Raw genomic sequence first — 11815 nt, 5'->3', positions numbered from 1 at the left:
CAACAGCTTTCTTATCCTAATGACTATTTTCATAACTATGATATGGCATTAAATTCACAATTAGAAAGACAAAGAGAGAATTGATAATAAAAAATAGATGAAAAGATCAACATTATTAAGGCAGCTTTGCATTTTCAACATAAAAAGGAAAATTATTTGGATAAAAATGGCTACTCAGTTGAATATACAATATAATTATAATATTAAACTGCCATGTGTGATATTACACCATTTATGTAACTTTAAATAACTGGTGGTTGTTGTTTAGTCACCAAGTTGTGTTCAACAATTGAGACCCCATGGACTGTAGCTCTCCATGCTCCTCTGTTCATAGGATTTTCCAGGCAATAATTTGGAGTGGGTTGCCATTTCCTTCTCCAAATAACACTGGATTTCTTTTTTATTATAGTCAACTATGCTAAGTAATATTATTACTGACTTTAAAAACACATTAGGAAGACATATATCAATGAAAACAACTGTCATACTTGAGCCAAAATTAAGCCCAAACAGAAATAAATCAGTTATCTTAACATTTCCTTTACTGATTACTATTTTCATTTGCAATGTAAAAGATTTCTTTCATGGATGTTGTCTCTCAGTCTGACTTTATTATGTAAATCTTAGCATTTACTCTGGTTCCTAAAAACCCAGGGCGTTCTAACAAAATATATGCATATTGCGCTTCTACAGTGAAGATAGTTCTGACATACAATAGGCTACTTCCCAGAAGAATAATGATTCATGAAGAACAAGGTATAAAGAGTGTTTGTTTCACTTATCTACAGCCTATGGTCTCTTCTTGGTTAAAAAGAGTTGGCGGAGAGTGTTTGTTATTTATGTTAGAATTGGAGAAAGCAATTAGATTAGATTCATATGAATAACCTATACATAAGGACTAGTAATCAAGGATCAGGAACGTAGTCAACAGAAAATATGCCACTGACAGCAGAAAAATAAAAACGAATAAATAACTGGTCTAAAGCATAACATAGAAAATAAAAGTTTAAATAGACCTCAGGAAAAATATTAGATGAGATAGAGCTTAATCAGAGCCAGACTCTGTCCTCTTGAACAAAGGAAGCAGCTCTATATTATCAACCTAAGATATTGCTGAGTTATTGCTGTTGCATGAACCAGTGCATCAGCTTCCCCTCCACTAGTAGGTGAAATAAAAATATTTTGTACAATCTAGAGGGCAAGATAAGCAGAATTGGTGCTTAGATTAAAAAATATTTACAAAGAGAAAAAACATTATGCAAAAGTAGACATAGTAAGCATATTTGGTATAATACTATACCAAAGATATAAGGATAATAAGGATATAAGTATAATCATTCAAAATATAAAGTATAAATGTGGTTATAATTTACTGTATAAAGCAACCATAGTAGCTGCAGATGATGTCCTTTCTGTACCCATTTTACCGGCTGGTACACTCTCAAGTGAGTCTGCATTAAAAGCTTCCACGTGGGACAGATGCTACACTACTTACCACTGCGCAGTCAAGTGACTCACAGATTTGGGGCACTAAGGGTCTATTTTCCCTGCCACAAGAAGATGACTCTACAATGTGATTTATGTTGCAAAGCATGCTTACAAAACAGAAAGCTAGAATTTGTGTTGGACTATTCTCTTTCTCAGCTCCTTCCCTTTCTCTATTTTACTTGCCTCATTCATATGCTTTCCTGAAAGAAGCTGCCTTAATTAATCTCATGCACCTGAATCCCTGACTCTGGTTCTGCTTTTGTGGTGTCTTCAGTAGCAGCAGTGGTCCTGGGAAGAACACTAAGGAGTTGATTCTAAAAATGACTTACCAACTAGCTACCTGACAATGAGCAAACTGTCACTGAAGGTAAGTGGAATATTAATTGTTCTTAGCATTCTATAACAGTTGGTCATTAAGACTTTTAACTGGGAAAGGATTGGAGGGGAAGAAGATGTACTAGTTCACGTAACAGTAATAACTCTGGCACTGGAAAAGAACAGGGAAGATATTAATAATAAGGACAGCCAAACTACATAGTTATTGCTGAGCACCAATGATGCTTTCAAGAGAGAAGATGCTCAATATTCACCCATTTAATACAAAAATATGAAAATCAGAGAGCCTCAATGGCAGCATTTAAAGAAAAGTTAATCTTCTATAGCTGGAGGATGGATCATACTGAGGAGTAGTCTTAGCAACAACACTTAAGAACAGTAAAATTCCACAAAGTGTTGAATATACAGCTCCAGCAAGTCTTCTATGGTTGATAGGGAAGAAGGAGGACTGACAGTGAAAATATGGGGATTACCTGAATAAATGCCCTTGAGGACACCCAGATTCCCTTGACACTCTGGGCTTCTAGATGTGACCCACTACTTCATGTTAGAAGGTAGCAGCTCCCTCCCCATCTTGCTTTTCCTTCAACAGCCAACATTATGTGAAGTAGAAATTCCAGATCTACCTAAAGATGATGGAGAAAGAGGTAAAACTACTCAGAAATGTAGGCATATTAAAGTGAATTAATCATGTAAGACCAGAAGAGCTATATCTTCTGCATAGGTTTCTTGGAAAGACCATCCATTTGTCAAGGCAGGAAGGGATATTCAAGTCAAGGGAACCAACAATGACAATGAGAGGCTCTGGAGGCTTGGTTTTATGGTAGGAGTTTCTGGCTAATAACTGTAATCACTGACATCCCAAATAAGAAAGGCCAGGTGGCAATACTTAACAATTAGAAATAATTGTTTATTATTAGAAATAATAAATCCTAATGGTCATCAATTTCTAAATGTCAGCCAGGGTTATATAACAGGTGGGGATACATAACAATTGCCAACAAATTATGGTTTTCCTAGAGAACTGTCAGATAAAATACAGAAATTGCAGTAAAATTTAAATTTCAGATTAAAAAAGAGCAATTTTTTAGTATAAGTATTTCCCAAATATTACAAGGAACATATTTATACTAAAAGCATCTTCACTATTTATCTGAAATTCCAATTTAACTAGTGTCTTGTGTTTTTACTTGTATTAGGCACACTGCTTTTAGCGAAAAAATGGACAGTCCACAGGGTACTGTCCAATATATATAATTAAAGGTTTCAAGAATGGATAATATAGAAGGCTTAGGTCAGCCATCCCCTATGGGAGGGTCTTTATCTTTTTCCCAGATTCCAGCATTAAACAAGTTTTCACTCCCTGGATTCATTAGTTAATGGAATGACTGAGGTCGCCTTGAGGGTGGAGTAGTTTGTATGGTAAGGAATCACCCAAGTGCTTTTCAAAGGGATCTATGTGCTTTTATTCAGGTAATCATTCTCCATGGAAAAGAGAAAGCCTAGACTTTTCAAAGGCTTTCAAATGCAGACTTTGAATTTATATCAAAGACAGAATCATAACATCATCGTGGCACACCTCTTGGAGTATCAATGCACGAGAATGGGCTAATGAATGAATCCTGACCCAGGTCTGTCTTACAGCAGATACACCGAGTCTACATGATCATCTCTGGCCAATTCTGAGTTGCCTTCAAGTGCCATTTTTACTGTATTCTACAAAATGTTTATATGTTATTTAAATTCTTGTTCTGATGCCTCAAAGTGGAGATCTGGGTCAACTTAGCCTGCCCTCTTAGACAAGAAATGCTACCTGAAAGAGAGGGCACTCAGAAATGAGAGGTAGAGAGGAAGATGATGAGAATCAGTTAAAGCCTTTCAACAAACTGCAGCATCAAGAGGTATAGCTTGCCCCACCATTCATTTTCTGATAAGTTTTCCCAGAAATTGTGATCAACCATCCCTCATAGCTAAGTCAGTAAAGAATCTGCCTGCCATGCAGGAGATCCAGGTACAATTCCTGGGTCAGGAAGGTTCCCTGGAGAAGGAAATGACAATCCACTCCAGTATGCTTGCTTGGAAAATCCCATGGACAGAGGAGCTTGGCAGGCTGTAGTCCAAGGGGTCACAAGAGTCAGACATGACTTAGCTACTAAACCACCATCATCCTTGAGATGCAGTCTTCTTGAAGTGAACTTAATTTGGGAAGTAAGCAGATTCATCAGTGTAAAGCAAGGAGCAGACTTCAGTAGAGGCTGTTGCCATTTATCAATTGCCATACCTTTTCTACCTTGCTGCTGTGAGTTCTGAGGCATGCTGCAGTTAATGGTATATACCTGGAGCGTTTTATAAAAAAAAAGCTGGCTTTGGCCATATAATTTACACAGTCCAGTGAAAAGATAAATGTAGGACCCTTTGTTCAAAAGGCATGAAAAAGTGTCATTAAAGGAAATAACCTATAAAGCTTTCTCTTGAAAGCTTTTTCATGATCTTTCTCTTGTTCTCAAGTTCTTTATTTGCTATTTAAATAATTTGCATGAATTTATGATTCATCTTTATACTATACACTGCCAATTTTGAATGCAAATATTCAGTTCAGTTCAGTGGCTCAGTTATGTCCAACTCTTTGTGACCCCATGGACTGCAGCATGCCAGGCCTCCCTGTCCATCACCAACTCCTGGAGTCTGTTAAAATCCATGTCCATCAATTCAGTGGTGCCATCCAACTGTCTCATCATCTGTTGTCTCCTTCTCCTACCTTCAGTCTTTCCCAGCATCAGGGTCTTTTCCAATGAGTCAGTACTTCGCATTAGGTGGCCAAAGTATTGGAGCTTCAACATCAGTTCTTCCAATGAATATTCAGGACTGATTTCCTTGAGGATTGACTGATTTGATCTCCTTAATGTCCAAGGGAATCTCAAGAGTCTCCTCCAACACCACAGTTCAAAAGCATCATTTCTTGGAGCTCAGCTTTCTTTATGGTCCAACTCTCACATCTATACATGACTACTGGAAAAACCATAGCTTTGACTAGACGGACTTTTGTTGGCAAAGTAAGGCTTCTGCTTTTTAATACATTGTCAAAGCTTTTCTTCCAAGGAGCAAGTATCTTTTAATTCCATGGCAGCAGTCACCATCTGCAGTGATTTTGGAGCCCAAGAAAATAAAATCTATCACTGTTTTCATTGTTTCCTCATCTATTTTCCATGAAGTGATGGGACTGGATCATTAGTAGAATCACCAAAATTACCCAATTTAAATTTCATAACTCATACATGCATAAAGATGTAGAATAGGACATGGAAGATAGAAATAGCTTTCAGTTCAGCTTAGTCCCTCAGTCGTGTCCAACTCTTTATGACCCCACGGACTGCAGCACACGCAGCTTCCCTGTCTATCACCAACTCCTGGAGCTTGCTCAAACTCATGTCTATCAAGTTGGTGATGCCACGCAACTATCTCATCCTCTGTCATCCCCTTCTCCTCCTGCCTTCAATCTTTCCCAGCATCAGGGTCTTTTCCAATGAGAAATAGCTTTAGCCAACTTTGTTGCTCTGCTTGACACCTCTTCCCAAGTTATACATAAATGGGTCAAAACCTTCATATTCTGACAATAGCTCCTCCACTTAACATGACCTCTTATCAGAATATTTCAGAATGCCGATAACTCCAACTCCTGCTAAAAGGTCAATTCTCTCCAACCCTGTTGTGTGGCAATGTGACTGGGAGGCATGATTATCTCTTTCACTTTAGCTTCCTTCATTTTCCAGAATGCAACATTATAAAAGCATCTGTGCTCAGCTTCACTTTCCTTTTTCTTTTTTCATCCTGAATCCCTGAATTTTAATTATTCTTACAAAATATATCAACTGATTTCACCCAGTACCTGAGGGCATGCTGATGGTATACAGTTTGGAAGCTATCTATTGATGCAATTTTCCCTTGTTAATAAGCCCTCTTCCACCAACCCATTTTCACAATCCCCAATGCATATACACTTGGTTCTTATACTGTGGTTCTCAATACATTTTTTCTTTCATTTACTCTTTCTAATCTTTCCTTCCAACATTTTATGATACTAATATTATTTAAGTGTTTCCTTTGTTTTATACCCTTGCCAACAAAGAATGTTATCAGATTTGGGCAATATACTGTGTATAAAATGGTACCTCACTGTGATTTTAATTAACATTTCATTAATTGCTAAATGAGTTTGACATATTTTCACCCATTTGGGTTTTCTATGAAATGAATCTTTCCTTCCAACATTTTATGATACTAATATTATTTAAGTGTTTCCTTTGTTTTATACCCTTGCCAACAAAGAATGTTATCAGATTTGGGCAATATACTGTGTATAAAATGGTACCTCACTGTGATTTTAATTAACATTTCATTAATTGCTAAATGAGTTTGACATATTTTCACCCATTTGGGTTTTCTATGAAATGCCTTTTACTAATACTTCAAAAGGATTTTTAAAGTGGAATCTAGATAACTTTTTCCTTTTTATTTATATATTTTTTAAATATTTTCTCCTAGTTTTTGTTTTGCATTTTACTCTAAAAGTGCATCTGTTGCTGTATGTTTTAATGAACTGAAATTGCTCATTTAAGTGTAGTTAAATTCATCAATCTTTTCTCTTATGGTTAATACTTCTGTTTTCTTTAAAAAAAAAAAAAAGACTGCATCGTGAGGATATAAAGGCTCTATCCTATGTTTCTTTCCAAGGTGTATACAATTTTTACTTTAATATTTAAGTTATTCATTTCTATGGAATTTCATTAGTATGTCATAAGGTAGGAATCTACCTGCATATGGTCATATTTACAAAATTGCATAAATCATGATTTCTTTGTCAGTATACTATGTTAAGAGAAAAGAGATTTAATATGATTATGTGCATCCAAAATCCTGGTTGGGTTGGAGGAGTAGGCTCTAAGCTGAGCTACACTCTCAACAAATCAATACATAAATGTACAAATGGCTAACTGAGGAAATAGCCATCTCTGTTACAATCAGGAAGTAATAAAATAAGAAGCTTCTGTGATAACTGTTGGTTCCAGGACAGTACCACCTTAGCTATACTTTAGGAATTAGACTGCTGACGATGGGTGGCCTGTATATCCACAAATGTACTAGCACATTCAATGCCTTGAATGCAATTTTTTTCCTCTATACTTCATTTGGTTCTGAATTTAAAACATAAACCAACCGTTTGATAAAGATGAGCCATATCAAGACCCTAGCTGCAATAGTTTATGAGATATGGTATTTTAGTTTTCTAGTTGCTATGGTACCGAGAGGTACACTATGAGGAAATAAGGACAGGTGTTGAGTTACTCAGTCTACTGTATTCATGTCAATAATAAAGTATCTTAATTCTACTTACTGAATTATCTAGTCTTTACCCAGCGCATTGAAATGCTACTTTGGTCATATTTCAAATTTCCATATATACATGAATTTGTATCTGTACTGTTTATTCATTTTAATCCCTATAGCTTTATAATATATTTAGTTTTGATATCAGGTAGATCAACTCCTCTATTATCCCAAAACATATACTTAACTTATTTTCTTCAAGAGTGACTTAGAAATCCTTGAATTTTTCCACCTCTAGAGAAAAATGTAGAATCAACGTTTCAGTCTTGAATAAACTGGACTTGCAATGATTCAAATGGGTATTACCTATTAACTGACATTTTATTGTATTTTTGAGATGATCGATCATGTTTTTCTCCTTTAATTGACTAACATTCTTAAAGAGATGGGAATACCAGACCACCTGACCTGCCTCTTGAGAAACCTGTATGCAGGTCAGGAAGCAACAGTTAGAACTGGTCATGGAACAACAGACTGGTTCCAAATAGGAAAAGGAGTACGTCAAGTTTGTATATTGTCACACTGCTTATTTAACTTCTATGCAGAGTACATCATGAGGAATGCTGGGCTGGAAGAAGCACAAGCTGGAATCAAGATTGCTGGGAGAAATATCAATAACCTCAGATATGCAGATGACACCACTCTTATGGCAGAAAGTGAAGAAGAACTCAAAAGCCTCTTGATGAAAGTGAAAGAGGAGAGTGAAAAAGTTGGCTTGAAGCTCAACATTCAGAAAATGAAGATCATGGCATCTGGTCCCATCACTTCATGGGAAATAGATGGGGAAACGGTGGAAACAGTGTCAGACTTTATTTTTTTGGGCTCCAAAATCACTTCGGATGCTGATTGCAGCCATGAAATTAAAAGACGCTTGCTCCTTGGAAGAAAAGTTATGACCAGCCTAGATAACATGTTAAAAAGCAGAGACATTACTTTGCCAACAAAGGTCCGTCGAGTCAAGGCTATGGTTTTTCCCGTGGTCATGTATGGATGTGAGAGTTGGACTGTGAAGAAAGTTGATCGCCGAAGAATTGATGCTTTTGAACTGCGGTGTTGGAGAAGACTCTTGAGAGTCCCTTGGACTGCAAGGAAATCCAACCAGTCCATTCTAAAAGAGATCAATCCTGGGTGTTCATTGGAAGGACTGATGCTAAAGCTGAAACTCCAATATTTTGGCTACCTCTTGCGATGAGTTGACTCACTGGAAAAGAGTCTGATGCTAGGAAGGATTGGGGGTAGGAGGAGACGGGGACGGCAGAGAATGAGATGGCTTGATGGCATCACCGACTCGATGGACATAAGTTTGATTGAACTCCGGGAGTTGGTGATGGACAGGGAGGCCTGGCGTGCTGTGGTTCATGGGGTCGCAAAGAGTCGGACACGACTAAGCGACTGAACTGAACTGAGATACATCAATAGATTTTCTAAACTACTGTTATAATCATTCAAATATTTTAATAAAATGGAAATAATTTGTTCCTTAAAACTTTTGTAAAATTCTTCCATGAAACATATGATATACTGTGGCAAAGATGAGATTATTTTGAAGATGTAATTAAGATCACTTATCACTTGAAAGTTAAACTTAGTTGCTCAGTCATGTTTGACTCTTTGCAACCCTGTGGACTGCAGTACAGTAGGCTCAGAGAAATATATGGAATTTTCCAGGCAAGAATACTGGAATGGATTTCCATTCCCTTCTCCAGGGGGTCTTCCTGATCCAGTGATGGAACTCAGGTCTCCTGCATTGCAGGCAGATTCTTTACTATTTGAGGCACCAGTCTCTGCCTCTAATCAGTTTACTCTGAGGAAGATTTCCCTGAGTAGGTTTGACCTAATCAGCTAAGCCCTTTAACAGAGGGGCCAGAGGTGGAAGACTTGAAATAATAAATCCTCGCTCTTCATTTTTATCTTTGAGGAAGGTACCTGCAATAAATTCTATAGCTACAAAGAAACTGTATGAACTATGTTTAAGTTCAGAAGAATCCCACAGTATTCAGGTGAGACCACTGCCCCAGATGACACTCAGCCTGCAGGCTTATTAGATCTGAAACAGTACCCAGATAAGCAGTATCAAAACTCCTTATATCGAAAAGCTGAGAAATAATAAATGAGTATTATGTAAGAAGGCTTTCCTATTTCTCTTTGCTTTTCTCTATAACTCTGCGTTCATTTGGGTATATCTTCCCCCTTTCTCCTTTACCTTTCACTTCTCTTCTTTTCTCAGCTATTTCTCAGTTCAGTTCAGTTCAGTCTCTCAGTTGTGTCCGACTCTTTGAGACCTCATGAATCACAGCACGCCAGGCCTCCCTGTCCATCACCAACTCCCGGAGTTCACTCAAACTCATGTCCATCGAGTCGGTGATGCCACCCAGCCATCTCATTCTCTGTCATCCCCGTCTCCTGCTCCAATCCCTCCCAACATCGGAGTCTTTTCCAGTGAGTCAGCTCTTCACATGAGGTGGTCAAAGTATTGGAGTTTCAGCTTCAACATCAGCTATTTGTAAGCCTCCTCAAACAACCATTTTGTCTTCTTGCATTTCTTTTCCTTGAGGATGGTTTTGGTCAACAGCTCCTGTACAATGTTACAAATCTCTGTCCATGGTTCTTCAGGCACTCTGTCTGCCAGATGCTATTTCTTTCCAGCACATCCTGATAATTTAACATTTTGCCTTTATCCCCTAAGCTTTTCAATGCTTTAACGTTTATTATTATTATCCTTAAATGTTAGTGAATCTCTTTTAAAAATTATTTGATATTCCATTTTTATTCTATTCTTATTAATATCTGTCAACTGATAATCTCAATTTTTGTATATTTATTTTGATGTCTTAACCATGTAGATTTTTAAATATAATCCAATGCTTAGCTTTCTCTTTATTTTGCTTTTTCTGTGCTTTCTCCCTTTTTAACTATTTATTTATTTTAATTTTTAACAGATTTTTGCAAAACTTCTAGTTTCCAAGAAAAATGAGTGGAAAATATAGGGTTTCCATATACCCGCTGTCCTCTCAGTTCAGTTTCCCCAACCATCTCTCCCACTAACAACCTGCCCTCCAGAGTCTTACATCTGTTATAACTGATGAATCCATGTTGAGATTTCATTGTTACCTATAATCCGTAGTTTGCATTAGGGTTTAATCTTGACATTCCATATTCTACGAGTTTGGATAGATGTACAGTAGTGCGCATCTACTATTATAGTATCATACAGAACAGTTTTACTGACATAAAATTCCTCTTTATTCTGACTGCCCGTCCCTTGCTCCCCCATAATCACTGATCTTTTTACGTCCCCACAGTTAATTTTTCCAGAATATTATATAGTTGGAATCACACAGTCTGTAGCCTTTTCAGACTGGCTTCTCTTATTACCAATATGCATTTAAATTTTTTCCATGTCTTTTCATAGCTTAATAGTTCCCTTCTTTTTAGCACTGAATAATATTCTGCTGATTGGATGTACCACAGTTTGCTTATCGATTCACTGACTGAAGGGCATATTGATTGCTTCCAAGTATTAGCTACATTGGATAAAGCTGCTCTGAACATCGGTTTGAAGGTTTTTTTGTGTGGATATTTCCAACTCCTTTGTGTAAATACTAAGGAATGAAATTGCTGTGTTGTACTGTAAAATATATGTTAGTTTTGTAGGAACCTGCCAATCACAGAGGATATGGGATATCACAGTGGATATCTGATTTTTCTTCCCTTCCAGTTATGACTGAGCATTCCTATTGCTAACATTTGGTGTTGTCAGTTCTGGTTTTGGACTAGTCTAATAGATATGTAAGGGGTATCACTTAAAAAGAATATGTTTCCCTGATGTCATGTGATGCCGTTTTAAGAGTTCTTCGTATATCTTATATAACAATCCATATCAATTTGTGTTTTGCAAATATTTCCCCCCAATCTGTGAATTTTCTCATTTTCATCCTCAGTCAGTATATTTCATATAGCAGTTTTTAATTTTAATGATGTACAATTTATCAATTCTTTCTTTCATGAATCTTTGCCTTTGCTGTTATATCTAAAAAGTTACCCCTTGTGTACAAGGTTAAATAGATTGTATGCTATCTTCTAAGAGTTCTTTAGTTTTATGTTTATATCTAGGATGTATCTTGAGTTGACTTTTGTAAAAGGTATAAGATTTATGTATAAATTCATTTTGTTTTTTGCATGAAAGTTTTCAGTTTTTCAATCATCATTTTTGGAAAAGACAATTTTTTTTTTCTCCGTGTTTATTGCTGTTGGTCTTCTCTCAAAGACTAGTGAACTAGATTTATGCTGTTTTATTCTGGGCTCTCTGTTCCATTGATATATTTTTCTCTTCTTTCACCAATACCATATTGGCTTAATGACTATAGCTTTACAGTAAGTTTTTAAATTGGGCTTTGTCAGCCTCCAAACTCGTTCTCCTTTGATATTGTTTTGGCTATTCTGTGTCATTTGTTTACTGTTTATTTTTAATAATTTTTAGTTTTAGTTTTTTTGTACCTGTTATTAAATTTTGATTTGAAAATAATATACTACTATTCTAAATCCTACTTGCTTATTTTCCTTTTATACTAGCTACATTTAAAATCTCACCATACTTGAAATTTTT

The sequence above is a fragment of the Moschus berezovskii genome, chromosome 1 (assembly GCF_049115385.1).
Source record: "Moschus berezovskii isolate FMDL1 chromosome 1, NW_MosBer_1.0, whole genome shotgun sequence".
NCBI classification, from domain to species: domain Eukaryota; kingdom Metazoa; phylum Chordata; class Mammalia; order Artiodactyla; family Moschidae; genus Moschus; species Moschus berezovskii.
This window is presented reverse-complemented; position numbering follows the sequence as displayed.